The sequence below is a fragment of the Eulemur rufifrons genome, chromosome 15 (genome assembly GCF_041146395.1).
Source record: "Eulemur rufifrons isolate Redbay chromosome 15, OSU_ERuf_1, whole genome shotgun sequence".
NCBI classification, from domain to species: Eukaryota; Metazoa; Chordata; class Mammalia; order Primates; family Lemuridae; genus Eulemur; species Eulemur rufifrons.
The window spans coordinates 22,283,431-22,300,577 of record NC_090997.1 but is presented as its reverse complement, the minus strand read 5'-3'; positions in this window follow the sequence as shown (position 1 = coordinate 22,300,577).

Sequence of the window (17,147 nt, the reverse complement as noted above, 5' to 3'; positions counted from 1 at the left end):
TTCTCATTACTGATTTCTATTTCTTTCTGATTCTGGCTTGGGATATGTGTTTTCAGGATTTTATCCATTTCCTCTACCTTTTCTGGTTTGTGGGTGTACATGTTTTCATAGTATTCATGGATATTTTGTAATTCTATGGTATTAGTTGTAATGTCTTTTCTTTTCATTTCTGATTGAGCTTATTTAAATCCTTTTCTTTCTATTTCTGTTTAATCTGGCTAATTGTGTATCAATTTTGTTTTATCTTTTCAGAAAACCAACTTTTTGTTTCATCGACCCTTTGTTGTTTGTCTTTTTTTATTTGTTTGTTTGGTTGGTTGGTTTCCATTTCCTTTAGTTCTGCTATGATCTTTGTTGTTTCTTTTCTTTCGCTGACTTTAGGTTTGGTTTGCTCTTTTTTTTTTTTTTTTCTAGTTTCTTGGGATATAATATTAGGTTATTAATTTGTGATCTTTCTATGTTTTTGATGTAGGCATTTAAGGCTATTAATTTTCCCATTAGATTGCTTTTGCTGTGTCCCATAAATGTTGATATCTTATGTCCCTTTTGTCATTCAGTTTGAGGAGTCTTTTGATTTCCATTTTAATTGGATCATTGACCCGAGGATTGTTCAGCAGTGGGTTCTTTTATTTACATGGCTTTGTGTAAGTGTGAGTATTTCTCTTGGCATTGATTTCTGGTTTTTTTCCACTGTGGTGTGAGAAGACACATTTTATTATTTTGATATTTTGAATTTGCTGAGACTTGTTTTCTGGCCTAAGATACGATGAATCTTGGAAAATATCCCATGTGCTGATTAGAAGAATGTATATTCAGTAGTTTTGGGGCAGAATTTTCTGTAAATGTCTGTTAGGTCCATTTATTCTAGAGTCTCATTTAAATCCAGTGTTTCTTTATTGACTTTCTGCTTTGATGATCTGTCCAGTTCTGTAAGTGTGGTGTTGAAGTCCCTGGTAATTATGATGCTATTCTATTTGTTTGCTTAGGTCTAGTAGAATTTGCTTTATGAATCTGGGTGCTCCTATGTTAGGTGCATACATATTTAGGATTATTATGTCTTCTTGTTGAATTATGCCCTTTACTATTATATAATGACCATATTTGTCTTTTTTTTTTTACCATTGTTGATTTCAAGTCTATTTTATCTGTTATGAAAATTACTACACCTGCTCACTTTTGATTTAATTTTTCATGGGATATTTTTTTTTTTCATCCCATTACCCTGAGTCTGTGCATGGCTTGAAGGTTAATTGTGCTTCTTGGAAACAGCATATACTTTGGGTGTGTTTTCTTCATCCATTCAACCAGTCTGTGTCTTTTAAATGGAGCATGAAGACTGTTCACATTCAGTGTTAGTATTGATATGTGGGATACTGTTTTTTCCATCTCATTATTTTGTTTTCCTTCTTATGCTATCCTTTTATGATAACTGTAAGCTTTAACTTTCAGGTGTTTCTACACTGGAGGGTTCTGGATAACATTTGAATTTCTAGTTCTGTTATAGGTCTGTAAAAGTATAGGCTTATGCATTTGATAAGGGAGAGCTGTGTAGAGGGTATAGTCAGTCAACCACCTTAATATAATCCTTATACAACTTTCTAAGTTTAAAACCATCTGAAGAAATTAAAAATAAAATCAGCTTTAAATTGGACATTTTTAAAAATATAAAGCTGCTGTACATTAAAGAAAGAAATAATTGAATAAGATTTTAAAATGTAATAAAAGGTAGGCCAGGGAGGGCGCGGTGGCTCATGAATGTAATCCTAGCACTCTGGGAGGCTGAAGCAGAAAGATTGCTCGAGGTCAGGAGTTCAAGACCAGCCTGAGCAAGAGTAAGACCCTGTCTCTACTAAAAATAGAAAGAAATTAGCTGGAAAACTAAAAATATATATAGAAAAAGTTAGCCAGCCATGGTGGTGCATGCCTGTAGTCCCAGCTACTTGGGAGGCTGAGGCAGTAGGATTGCTTGAGCCCGGGAGTTTGAGGTTGCTGTGACCTAGGCTGATGCCACGGCACTGTAGTCTAGGCAATGGAGTGATACTCTGTCTCAAAAAAATAAAAGCGGGGGGAAGGCCAGGCATGGTGGTTTATGACTGTAATCCTAGCACTTTGGGAGGCTGAGGAGGGAGGATTGTTTGAGGTCAGGAGTTTGAGACCATCATGAGCAAGAGCAAGACCCTATCTCTATAAAAAAAAAAAAAAAAATAGAAAAATTAGCCTGGCTTGGTGGTGCACAACTGTAGTCCCAGCTACTTGGGAGGCTGAGGCAGGAGGATCACTTGAGGCCAGGGGATTGAGGTTGCAGTGAGCTATGGATAATGCCACTGCACTATAGCCGAGGTGACAAAGTGAGACTTTGTATCCAAAAATACAAAAAGTAATACAAGGGAGACATTTGAATAAACACAACAAAAATTGTTCATACAAATATATAAGAAACATATTAAGATTCCAACAGATAAACAGAAGAAAATTATTAATTGGGAATTTAAATGACAAATACAAACATGAATAAACATAGAACTAGAACCTCAGTAGTAAACAATATATAAATTGAGACAAACTGTTTTTCATTTGCCAAATTCACACAAAAAATGAATTTGAATGAGAATATTTAATGCTAGGAAGCATGTGGTATAATAAACATTATTATGAGTGAGTATGGGAATTCAATTATTTGACAATTCATTTCAAATATCCTAAAGTTGTTACCCATTTGACCCAAATATATGGCTAGATGTTTAAAATACATTCTAATAAGATTGCTGTTTTATAGAAAATTTATAATGAACAAAACCAAAGTGTCTAATGAGCAAAGAACAGTTAAGTGCATTATAGTTGTATCTATCATACTGTAGACTATTATGTAGGCCTTAACATTGATGTTTGAAAAGTCCCATTTTATGGGGAAATGCCTATAATACATTGTGTTAATAAAATATAATTATGTATACAGTTTGTTTTTAACTTTTAAATTTGTATATATTAATAAACCAAAAACTGAAAGAAAATTTGTACAAATATCAAGGAAGTTTTTCTGGAGTTGACAAGTTTATTTTAAATTTTTAAATATCTTTATGTGTATTTTCTAAATTATCTGCAATGAGGAGCTTATTTTAAAAATTAATGATCTGAAAAATATTTTCCTTATTTTTCTTAGCATCCTTTCCTTTTATTTCCTGTCTGGTAATTTTTTCCCCTTATATTGGTTTCCTAGGGCTGCTATAACAAAATATCAGTAACTGGGTGACTTAAAATAACAGAAATGTATTGTATGACAGTTCTGGAGATTAGAGTTCCAAAATCAGGGTCTTGCCATGTCTTACTCCTTCTGGAGTCTGTGGGGAAAAAGCTTTCCTTGCCTCTTCCTAACTTCTGGTGGGTGGCAGTGGGTCCCTGATCTTCTTTGGCTTGTGACATCCCCAGTCTAATCTCTGCCTCCATCTTCACCTGATGTTCTTCTTGTGCCTTCACATCATCTTCCTTCTGTGCATGTCTGTCTCCTCGTCCAGTTTCTCCTTTTTATAAGCACACTGGTCATATTGGATTAAGGCCCACTCTAAAGAGTTCATTTTAACTTGATTATCTCTGTAAAGACCTCATTTCTAAATAAGGTCACATTCTGAGATATTACAGGGTAGGACTTCAACATATCTAATTGAGGGTACCCAATTCAACTCACAGTACCCCTGCTTGTCAAGTTATGACAACATACCTATTTCTGTCTTCAAGGAGACTATCTCTTGACTCTGAACATCTCTCATAACTCTCTCAATTATCAAAATGTACTGAATTAGTATGTCATTGCTTAGACACATCTTCTTAATTAGTTGGAAATTTTCTTATAAAAAAGGGCTTGTTTAGGGTAGGGTTAATACACAATAATGGTTTATGGGGTCAGACAGTAATGACAGACTGGAAGATATTTTTCAGCACCTCTCCGATTACATGGTGTAGGAGAGGTAACAAACTACTTCACCCAATGCAGGGAAAGTATAAACAAGCAACTGCCACCACCCTGCTTTACTGGAGGCAAAGAAAGAAGAAAAGATTCATGACTGTGGGGAAGTGGCAGAAATGTTATGTTGGGTAATATACTTAGTGACCCTTTAAATTGCTTCCTTAATTTAATATGTGGTGTTTTGCTTAGAGAAACCTCGCTTGGAAGTTGTACTAACAGTTTCAAAGTATAAAATAATAGCATGAAGTGAGAGCCAGTTTCCTTGCTTTCTTTTCAAAGTCTTTATTCAAAATATAAGAAGGAAAAATACATACTAAATATGGTAATTTTGGTGATCTTGGAAATTCTCAGTAAGATGTATTGAATAAGGTATCAATTAAATATTTGAGATATACTAAGCATTACTTATTCACTGAATGGGTTATAGATTTGGTCATCAAAGTAATTCTTTATTTAATTTTGAAAGCAGTGAGAATTCTGGGAACAATGAACTATTAAGATATTTTGGCCCTTTCAAGCCCCTATTCCTTTGGCAAACCATATAAAAGGTAGTGTTCTGCTATGCATTATGAATTACATCTAGCAACTGTTTTATTTTAAAGCTGCTTTGGACTTAGTATCAGTATATATTAATATTATTTATATATCTATGCTAAATTATATGGCAATTGCAAAGATGTGGAAACAACCCAAGTGCCCGCCAACATATGAGTGGATTCATAAAATGTGGTATATGTATACCATGGAGCATTACTCAGCCATTAAAAAAAATGGTAATCTAGTATCATTTGTAGCAGCCTGGATGAAACTGGAGACCATTCTTCTTAGTGCAATGTCACAAGAATGGAAAACCACACACCACATGCACTCAATACTAAATTGGAACTAATCAATCAACACTCATGTGCACATATAGAAGTAAAACTCAAGGGAAATCAAGCAGGTGGGAGGCGGGAGGGGGATGGGTAAATTCACACCTAATGAGTATAGTGCACACTAACTGGGTGAAGGGCACACTTACAACTTTGACTCAAACTGTACAAAAGCAAATTATATAACCAAAACATGTGTACCCCAATAAAACTCTGAAATTAAAAAAAAAGAAATACAGGATTGGAAGAAACAAAAACAAACAAAAAAATTACGTGGCAATTTTTTCTAGTTTATTCCCACATTTAAAATGTATTATATATGCTGCGTGATGTTGTATCATCTATAGGCAGACTTGCAGGAACTAATTCTAGAGGCAGCCCTGTTACAGAATCAGCTCTAAACCATTATCTCAGCGTGACTTTGTGGCACCATACTGGGAGAAAAATGCCGTTTTTTAGGGACAATGATTTGAGGCACTCTCCATTCAGACTCACAATAGCAGAATGAGTGGTTTCAACATGTGAAAATCATTCAAAGCCAATCCCAAATTACAGACTTGTGTCCTGGCTGTGTAAACACCACTGCTTTTCCAAATGGAGGGCCTATGTTTGAAATTTTCTATAAACAAAATAAAAGTGCAATTATTATAGTCAAGCCCAGATTGTATGAAAACATTATTTTTCATTATTGCTATTGCAATGGAAATGAAGATTCAATATCAAAAAATCTTAGATCTAAGTTCAATTCAAGCAAAACTGGCATCCCAAATAGGTGGTCTCTGAAATTCACATGAATGCAATCATTAAATATGTCAGGTAATCATTTATGCTGCATTACTCTCCCAGACATTGTTTTGTTTTTATTTTTCCCTATGCCATATATGCCTTAATCTTTATGATACTGAATTCAGAGAAATGCTGCAAAATGCCAAACAAAGGCATGGGTTTGTTGTAATGTCTTAAATATTTTTTAGCAAACCATCTAGACATCTGCTGGTGTATATGTCCAACTTCCTCCAAGATTATTGTTCTGGTAATTTTTATTCTGCATTAACCACTTCCCTATCTTGAATTTCTCAGTACTTGATCATTATTGGTATAAATAAGAATAAAAATTTTCATTTATTTTTAGTTAAGAAAAAGGTCCTTTGAATGTTGTTGGCAGTTTCTCTCTCTTGTGGTGGAGATAATCAAGTCCTAAGTTTAGGAAGTGTCACCAAAATCCATTCCAAGTTATTACCCCAATACAAAGCAAGCAAATGACCAAGGGGAGGGGGAGTGATATATTTTGGTCTTGGCAAAGACCTTTGGCTTAGGTGCTCGTGTTCAGTGTGGTGTATTATTAATGCAGTGCCTCCTGTGTACATCTTTGCATCTAGGAATTTACTTAGAGATGAGAGAACTGAAAGGATTGGGAGTAAAACATACACTCCTTCCTTTTTAAGGTTTGAATCTTTAGAACTGGTTAGATAGATTACATGTTGCCCCAGTGAAAAGAGATCATGATTTCCCTAAGAAGAAACTGTGTTTTGAGAGGAGGAACTGGCCCATGACCCAGAATCACCATTGAGGAGGCTTGGTTCTGTTCACTGTGTGAGCCATGCTGGAATCCCTCCCGTGGGGCCATTTTACATAGCATAGGTGGGTGGGTGTAGGATTAGAGATTGTAGGTATGAACAAAAGAGCTGCTCCATAACAATTGAGCCTAATTCTGAAGTGAGAAGTATTTCTACTTGGAGCTCTTGTCATTTGAAAATAAAAGTATGAAAATAAATATATTCAGCTTTTATCCCAAAGGATAAATGCAGTATACCAGTTACATTTATAATAATGATTTTTTTTTGTATTTTTGTAGATCACTTCCGCATAGTAGTTTTATTTTATTTTATTTATTTATTTGTTTATTTTGAGGCAGAGTCCCTCTCTGTCACCCTGGCTAGAGTGCCGTGGCGTCAGCCTAGCTCATAGCAACCTCAGACTCCTGCTCAAACAATCCTCCTGCCTCAGCCTCCCGAGTAGCTGAGACTACAGGCATGCGCCACCATGCCCGGCTAATTTTTTCTATATATTTTTAGTTATCCAGCTAATTTCTTTCTATTTTTTAGTAGAGACAGGGTCTCGCTCTTGCTCAGGCTGGTCTCGAACTCCTGAGTTCAAACAATCCACCCTCCTCGGCCTCCCAGAGTGCTAGGATTACAGGCGTGAGCCACCGTGCCCGGCCTGCATAGTAGTTTTAATAGTTTTATTTCTTCAAGGTTAGCTCCCTAAGAATAAGAACCATATATTTTACATTCTTTTGTTTCTATGATAGCATTACTAATTGTACTAATTTATGGATAATAAACACCTGATACGTGGTTGTTGACAAAACGATATTTTACCTTTATAGACTTTGCGGTCATGATTTGTTTTCATAAACTTAATCTACAATCAAACAGAGAAGCAGCTGTGTCAAATAAAATTGTTTACCTGAAATTCAGAGAAATAAGGGATTTGTTCATAGCTAAAAATGGGGGGAAACAAAACTCGAAAGCCGGCTTACAGAATCTGAATAAATTACTATTTCAACTCCTACTGGAGGTGGCAATCTGGGGAAGCTCAAGCCAAATTTTAGCCATAGATTCCTTCCTTCCTTCCTCCCTCCCTCTCTGCCTTCCTTCGTCTTTCTTTCTCTCTCTCTCTCTTTCTCTCTCTTTCTTTCTTCCTTTCTTTCTTTTCTTTCTTTCTTCTTTCTTTTTCTTTCTTTCTCTTTTTCTTTCTTTCTTTCCCTTTCTTTCTTTTCTTTTCCCTCCTCCCTCCCTCCCTTCCTCTTCTTTCTTTCTTCCTTTCTTTCTTTCTTTCCTTCACCACTTGAAAGCTGCGCTCTCTCTCCAGTTGACCACATTGCTCACCGCTCACAGTTAAGCTATACCTGGCATCCCTCAGTGACTCAGATTACCTGCCTGGCTCCTAAAGACTTGATATCCTAAACTTTGCTATAAGCTAGTGCAACATGGAGAGCTTCTGTACCACCTTCAGGACCTAACTTAAAACAGAAGTTACTAAGAGTTAGAACGAAGCAAAGTAAGCAGGGAGGGGACCTGAAAGGATACAGAGCTATGGGAAAAGATATTTGTTAAGGGAGATCCTCATAAAGGTCTTGATGGGCCTTGAGACCTCTTTCACATAATGATCTTCCCTTCTTATAGAGTGCAAAGGAATTACAAACTGTGGGCTTTGGTTTTAAGCCAATAAGAAGTCTTTAATACTCGTTCCAAGACATAGGCAGCATATAAAACAAGGAATGGAATTATGAAAGTCTACAGGTCAACTCTTGTAATTGCTTTTTGTTTGTAAAAACTGTTTGCTTGGTTTATTATATTTTTATTAGCATTAGAAAGTAACTGGATTCTTGGTAATATAAATTAAGGAAGTTATAACTGAAAATCACCCAAAAATCCACAAAATCTACCCAATGAAGGTAATGGAAAAAAGTCACTCATATTTTAGAAAGGAATACCACTGGCCTACAGGTCACACCTTGCAACCCAGCAGCTGCAAAGTTCAAGCACTTCTCTGTTTTTCATCCCCAATTATTGCAAGAACATCATAAGCCTCAGGCTCAGAATTGACAGGGCAAGTAACAAATCCCGAATGAGACTGAAACTGGAAGGAATACCAGTGATAGATTTATACAGTATTATATTTAATAGAGAACCAAAAGACAGGATATTCCTTTTTGGTCAGTCTATATCTCTAATTTTCCAGGCATTTACTTTCTCTTTATGCTCTCAAAAAATCAAATAAAGCTCAATCTCACAGAAGGGAATCACTATTAATTTTCTTAAAAGAAGATTGATGTTCTGATTTGTACTGAGGGTCTTTTATTCATTGAAGTGCCTTAAATTGCATCACTTTTATTAAAAATATGTTCCTATGTCCCTTTCCATCTTCCCTAATTTTTATAGCATTTTTCACGACTATATAAGAAGGGTCTACAAGCTCCTTAAAGAACCCTTTGGATAAAAGTTTCTTCATGTGGAAAAAGGTCTTTAAGATTTTTTTCCAGGCTGGGCGTGGTGGCTCACGCCTGCAATCCTAGCACTCTGGGAGGCCAAGGCGGGTGGATGGTTTGAGCTCAGGAGTTCAAGACCAGCCTGAGCAAGAGTGAGACCCTGTCTCTACTAAAAATAGAAAGAAATTATACAGACAACTAAGATATATATATATATATATACATATATATATATACACACACACACACACACACACATATATATATATATATATATATATAATTAGCCGGGCATGGTGGAGCATGCCTGTAGTCCCAGCTACTCGGGAGGCTGAGGCAGGAGGATTGCTTGAGCTCAGGAGTTTGAGGTTGCTGTCACCTAGGCTGACATCACGGCACTCTAGCCCAGGCAACAGAGCAAGACTATGTTTCAAAATAAAATAAAATAAAATAAAAAAAGATTTTTTTCCTCTTCTAATCTGTTGGTAGTAGTCTGCTGTACCCATTATTTAAGAAGAGCTGAAAGTTCTCTGAGCAGCATCAGGCTCAGAGAGCTTTGAGATCCATTTGCAGTCTTTCTCACAGGCTTCAGAGAAAGAGTGAAGATGGAAAGTCCAGGTATTTGCCACGATCACTATGATAATCTTTAAATAATTAATATGGTATACATGTTTAACTCAGGTGTCTGTAGCTCAGGTTTGCTGGAATCTCAATCTGAATCAAAGGCTAAAAGCTTGAGCGACTCTATTACAAAGCTGTCAGCCAACCCTGGCTTAGCCAATGCCTGGGAATAAAAACTGCAGCATGCAAAAAGTCAAGGAGGAACTGAGAGTTAAGCAGACCCATCTTCAAGGGGCCTGATTTGGCAACTACAGCCCACCAATTCAAATCCTAATATAGAAAATTATTTAAGATGATGCATACGCTGAGCACCTTGTTGATTTGTCTTGTTTTATGACTCCTGGCGGTGGTTTCTGTGTAGGAGGCAGCACATGGAGCTTGGGCAGCATCGAATGTCAGTTAGGCAAGAGCTGAGCCTAGTAGGGAGATCGAGCTGTGAAGTAGAAATGGAGGTTAAAAGGGAAAAACAGAGATTGGGAAAATCTGGCCAGGGAGGGTAGAGGCAGCTTGCAGTTTCCTGACTACAGTGTTAAAGACTATCTGTGGCATAACCAGTTCGACATAGTCCCACCCTTTTCTCTCGCCAGTTCTCTGCCTCCTGCCTCATGTTAGATTGCAGGGCTGGGGATTCTTCCTTGGGCTCCAGGTCAACCTGAGCCCACTGAGAGCAGCCTGTTGGCATCATTGAGAAAACATATCCTTTTCTGAGCTTCCCAGGGAATACAATTGTCGTAGACACTTGTAATAACTGTTTTGAAAAGATCTTCACTTTTAACTGTAGTAGAAAAGAAGGGTTCAAAACATTCCCCTACATATTTCATGCTGCTCAGTGCATCTCCTATTTATGCCCATATACAATCATTTTTACCAAAATTGTCTTGATTTCCTTTTATTCTTTCATAGGTGTGGTTTTAAAGAAAACTGCCAACTATCATGGAACGTATTTTATGTGAATGAGAGTTTTAACATATATGTTGAAATAATTTTCATTCAGCTGTCTCTTAGAATATTGTATCTGCTTTGTAATTCTACTGCAGCACTGGAACATTGGAATGATGTCAATAAAATAGGTGACATAATGTAAATGTTAATCTATGCAGGAAAAGTATATATACGTTATTGTCAAATAAAATATGACAGAAAAGAAGAAATCATGGTGGGTGCTTGCTCAAACCTGGCAGTTACCATAGTTGGTACAAAAGTTTCTCAAAATGTAGTTACATGAGAAACACCTGGAAATCTCTCTTTTGAATTATACCAGTTTGAGAATTGCAGATTTATTAAATTTAGAAAATTACCTTAGGTGAGATAGTTTCCCTGATTGATTTCTAGAGACCTAATTATGAATATCAAATGCAAACTATGTACAGGAAGAAATTATAGAATATATTTTAAATGGTGTACTGTAATTTTAAATTATTTCATATTTCAAAGAAACAATCATGTCTGTCTTTTTATAAAAATAAATGTGAAAATGCCCAATAAGTGCAATGTTTTCAATGTACTCCAGTGCTGGAATATTGTTTTTTGTTTGCTTTTTGTATGTGTATATTTATGTGATCAAAACTATAAAAGCCATGTCTCTATACATTTTCTAATTTACTGGAGAAAATGTGTGGCAAAAAATGTAACTGCTAAACAATATGTAACTTCTAAATAAGATATAAATGTTAATTTAAGCTACTAAAATACATTTTTAACTACTAGTGTACTGCAGAAAAAAATCATTGAAACACATGATAAATGCATGATCACTGGTACTAAGATTTTTCTTTGTATTACCTCCAGTATAGATATTTTACCATACTGATTATGGGAAATTTGTTTTTTTATCATTAACCACGAATTCAGACACATAATATTAAGCAAAATATAATTGACTATGACTTCCTCTATATAGTGCAAAACTGGGCTTCTTTGTTCTTTTATATTTCAAGCTCAATTTTGAAAAAAACATCAGGAAGGAAGTTAGATATAAAGCTTCCTTGAATTTATAAAGTAGTTTTCTTCCCAGGAACTCAAAATTACTTGCATTTATTCTTATGAGATGCTTGTCAGGCTGCCAGTCTTTATTGTGTTCTTTTATGCACTACGACGTGCCTGGCAGAATGAATGCTAACCCCTCTGCCTTCCAGTCAAGGGAACTGAGCAGAACCAAGTAGAATTACATAAGTTATCAGTCTGATTTACATATTTACATAATGAAATTTAGGCATCCATGTATGGATTTGTGTTTGTAAAATCTTGTCAAAGTAGGATAAACATTTCCTGAAGTTGGTACTGTATCAAATACATGTTGTGCCTTCTTTGTCGAAGGGTGGCATTGCCTTCAGAGGCAGTTGATGGACCACTTTAATACCACACATCACTGTTTGAGCACATTCCTCTTTCATCAAACACAGTTCCAACTTATTTTTATTGTTTTTCCTATTGTTGCTTTCTATAACATTATCCTCATGATGAAGATTTTTATCACCATTGTAAATATTCAAAGAATAACAGAATAGTTCCTGCCTTCACAGAGCTGTCAATAAAATGATATTCATATACATAATGTTAGCTAACATTTTACTAAATATTTCCTGTAAGCCAGAAACTATCCTAACCCCTTTATTTGCATAATTTTAATGCTCAACATAATTCTGTGGAATGGGAACTATTATCCCATATGATAAATTTTCAACAAGATATTGAAAGATCTCATACCTATAGCCACAGCTAGGAAAATGTTCTCCATATACAAGCTTGATATTGCCCATTTCCAAGTCATCTCTGACCAATGCAGGAATACATGGATAAGTGACACAGACATACCTTTACTAACACAGAGGGAAAAAAGGCTTATTGTGGAAAAATAACAAGGAAAGTGTTTTCAATAGAGTAGATATGACCCCCTCCCCATACAGTTTTCTATTTATCAGAGAAGCAGGATTGAACTTGGCATTGAATTTTTGCCATTGCATGCCAAAACAGAAACCCCAATCCTGGACTCAGTTTGGTTCAAGTTTTGTGGTACCTGAAGCATATCCAATTTGGGGCCCTGCACTTTAAGGAAAAGATTATAAAATATTAATAAAAATAAGGGATGAAAATGTATTATTTATTACAAGTGAGAAATCTCAGCAAATTAAAAAAAATTAAATCGATCTGGGCAGTTGAGCAAAAGCAGCATGGTCTACTGTAGGTGTGTGCGCTAAAAAAAAAAAAAAAAAAAAATTAAACCGAGTACCACAAGTATCACAAAATGAATAAAAATAACATATTAGTATTATAATTACCAACTTGATATACTTATCTAACACTTTATTTCCTACAATTTTTGGTTCATACTCTCTGACTTCCTCTTCTCATGACAACTTTGTAATATAATTTTCTAGAAATTTCCATAATTTTCTAATAGTTAATGTCTCTTCTAGCATGCTTGATGGAAAGATGAGTGTGCTTTTAAAAATTATTGACTCAAAAGTGTCTTTCTGTTTTACATTTCTTACTAATAATGCCACATCTGCTGAGACAGTGCTTTTTGCCAAGGGGCAGGTCATCAGAGAATTACAATGACAACAACTGGTTCAGCTTGACCAGGTGCTCCCTGAACCATGGCAGCCCTCACCAGGTCATTGGTGTGCAGAGCATGAGATAGCTGTGAAGCCTGGTCATAGTAACCTCTGGGAAAGAAGCAATGGAGCAGACTCTGAATCAGATCCATCTTCTTTAGGTCAAAGATGGGTCCCGATGAATGATGAAGTCTACTGGGCACTGACTTAACTACTGGAGATAAAGATGGCAGCCTATTTGCCTGTCCTCAGCCCCAGGGCCACCATCGTTGGATACCCAAACTGGGCACCATGCCATGCTCCCAGTACTTCTCCACATGCACTCCTCATCATGCTCTATTAGCTTCCTGATATGCTACCTCTGGCTGTAATACTTTATATATTTATAGAGAAGTTAGGAGATGGCAAGTAACACCCATGGACTATGTAACAGTGGAAATTTCCTAGCCAGGGAAATGGCTTGTTAGAAAATGCAGAAATCTAGGTGAGTCTGAACACCAACAATGCCTTTCTCCTAGAGACCTTGAGTTCTTCTGTCGAGCCAGTTTAGTCCTGCTAGCCAACTTTCTGTTAGGTTAAGCAAGAGACAATAGGGATATTAAGGAGAAAAATTTTCTCTCTCCTAATACTATAAAAGAAAATGGGCCTGGATTCAGATACACCATGTCTGGCTCTGTCACTTACTATTTTTTATGAAGTTGGAGTAAAACAAACTGTGAACTATTGACTATTAAATGAAATATTATATGTGCAAATGACAGTATAGTGCTTGGTCTGTACATGTTTAATGTTAAATCGCTACCATGTCTCCTGACTATCCTGAATTATCAAGACAAATAAACTGGAATAAGTTTTAACGCTGTAAACTTGGCAGGCAGAGTGCCTCATTGAGCACTGGAAATTCAAATATGTACCAAGCCACAGCCGATGTTAGTCTCTGCTCCCTACGTTTGTTACCACATTTTTGAACTTTGCATGCTTAGCATGTCAGATCCCCACTAGCTTGAACCGTGCTATAAATGTCTGCTCACTTGACTAATTCTGAATGTATTCATCAGGAGGATACATTGTATTGGTGACTTAGTGACTTAAACATCTCTTGATGTGAGTGACCCCGCTGCCTTGTTCAACCCACTGAATTGGATTTCCTTCAGCGTTGTTGTTGGCACGTCTGAAACCTTGAATTACTCAAGTCCTGTCGCCCTGAGAGGCTGGCTACAAAGCTAAGCCATTTGATTTCCCCTGATACATTCATGCTTCCTTTTGCTGCTGGCTCATGCTGCCAAGTTCTCAGCAAGAAGGTGGTTCTAATTCAGTCTATTAAACCACTCCCCAAAAGGTATACAAAACCGTTCCCAATAACAACACGATTGAAAAACATATACTGGCTTCTTGGATGACTAGTTTGTAAAAACCACATTTACCTAAATACAAATTGGAAAGGCCAAAATAATGCTAAGGATTTTACCTACTTTCTCTCTTACTCTTTATCAGAACTCCTTAAGGGAGCTATATTATTATGGCCATTTTATAGATCCATATTTGGCAAACTATGACCCATGGATGTGTCCTGCCATCTGTTTTTGTATGGTCTATGTACAGTCACATTTTTAAGTGGCTGAAACAAAATCAAAGGGAGAATAATATTTTGTGCCATGTGAAAATTCTCTGCAATTCAAATTGCAGCATCCAAAAGTGAAGTTTTATTAGTACACAGACACATCCATTTTTTAATATATTTTCTATGGCTGATTGTGCTCTACAAGATAGAATTGAGTAGTTGTAACAGAGACCCCATAGTCCACAAAGCCTAAAATATTTGCAATCTGACCCTTTGTAGAAAAGTTTGCTGACTCCATTTATAGATGATGAAGCTCAGAGACTTCTGTAACTTACCTAAGATTGCCCTAAAAATAACTGGTGAAACAGATAAAATTCATGTCTGACTGATCCTAGAGATCATACTCTTAGCAACTATACACTGCTGGGATAGTTCAGGATGTTATGAAATCAGTGAATCTCACACATGGAAAGTAAATCACATTTTGGTGACTCTAGTTATACTTTCTATCTTGACCATTGCAGAAAAGTTTGGCAGAAGGTGACTGATTACCAATTCCGTAAAATGGTGTGCTGCTGAATATGGAAGGAGAGTGCTTTGTTTTGCTGACATCTGCATGGCACAGTGAAGTTCTGGTCCCGTTTCAATAGAATGATTTCCAACCCCATATTATAAACACTTCCACTTCTAACCTAACTTCAAAAGCACAGCACATATGCTAGGCTTTTGGAATTGGATAAAAGGTGTGGGGACCATGCCCAAGAAATAATTACAAATGATTATTCAAAATTATACATTCAGTTAATTGCTAGTAAAGTGAAAAAAATAATCCCTTCCTGGTTTCAGAAGCCAGAAATAGTGGCAACAAGATTCAGTCCATTAAACAAATGAAAAAAAAATTACATTGTCAGAATCTTAGAGAACAATATTTTAATATCTAATATTCATTTTCAGTTCCACCTTTAAATGCATTTATAATATTATTTTATTTTTTTATTTTTATTTATTTATTTTTTTTTTCTTAAAAACAACTTTATTGAGATTTAACTTATATAACATAAAAGTCACTCATGTTAAGTACACAGTTCGGTGAGTTTTAGTACATTTATAGAATTATGCAACCATTGTAAATAGTCACGAGGTTTCTTTTTGGGGTGATGGGAATGTTCTAAAATTAGATTGTGGCAATGGTATAATATTATTTTAATTTGTACCTTGACAACTTTTAACTTTTGATATAATAGCTTGAAATAATTATATAACTTGTTTTTGTTCTTTTTCACTATAGTGAAAGATATTGTGATAATATTCAAGGATACTATTTTGTAGTCTATTAGGGCACACAACCAGGAGCATGAAGGATTAAGGAACATCTGTTTTGAAATCTTTGCAGAAATGCATAGATTGGGGCACAGTAGCAAACTAATAATTAATATTGTGATTATGCATTGACCTACAAATTAGCAAATTTGTGTCTTAGTATTGCATGGTTTCCACATTGTCAATGGTATTAAGATCTTTGGACTGACACATTTGATCTTCACTTGTTTCATGGCTGCCTGTTCTGGAAGGCTTTGTCCTCCAATTATTGTTACATTGGATCTTAGGATATCTATTTTTTGTGACTTGGCAGTAAAGGCAAATGGCAACAGCTTGGAAGAGCACTGCTTTTGTTAGATTAGTATTTACTTTAAGTAGAGAGGTAAAAGATAGTAAGGCTTATTTATTTAGTCAGTTAGTTTCAGATGCTAATAGGAGAGATACTTTTTAGAAAATTGTACAGGGTAAATTTCTTGCTTAAAAATTAAAGTAAATTAGATATTCCTAAACTGTCTTTCTTACTTTTGGTTATCTTTGACTCATTTTTTTGAACGAAGCTTGCCTCAAAAGTAAGCCATTTTCAAACAGTAAGTAAAACAAGTGAATTTTCATCAGGTTATGTTTTCTCCCTCCTTTGTGTCCTCTTAGTATTAATACTTGGTGTGTATGCCTCTTACTGTATTTTTGGTCTTTTATTACAGCTGTTTATCTTCTTCAATCCTTCTGCATGGCCCTCTGTATTCTAAACTCTTTGAAGGCAGGTACCAAATTTTCAAAAGGTATTCTTCTTTCTAACTGTAGATGACAAATGAGAAAGAATTAATTCGAATTGAATAAAACATTTAACTATGGAAATATCTATTATTAGGAAAGATATGTGCTTTTGTTTGACAGGCACAGGGAAATTAGATATGCCACATAGTTTCTTGTGTTAGTTAAAAAAAAACCTGTCCATTTATAATGTTTGATTTGCTTTGATCATTTACAAAGACAAAGAGAAGATAAATATGTAGCAGAGAGGAGAATTTATATTTTGAGAAAAAGGTAGAGAAGAAGGGGAACTTCAGAGAGAAGTAAGAGGACTAGACATGAAAAGAACTTGCAATTCCCAAAGCAAGAGGAATAGATATTATACCAGGAAGGTTGGAGAGCATGCGCAGTCTTCAGCATTACCTTCCTTCCAGATATAATCATGGCCTCTGAGCACATTCCTCTCTCTTTTCCCCTCTCTCTAATTCTTACTAAGCATTTAGTACATGCAGAC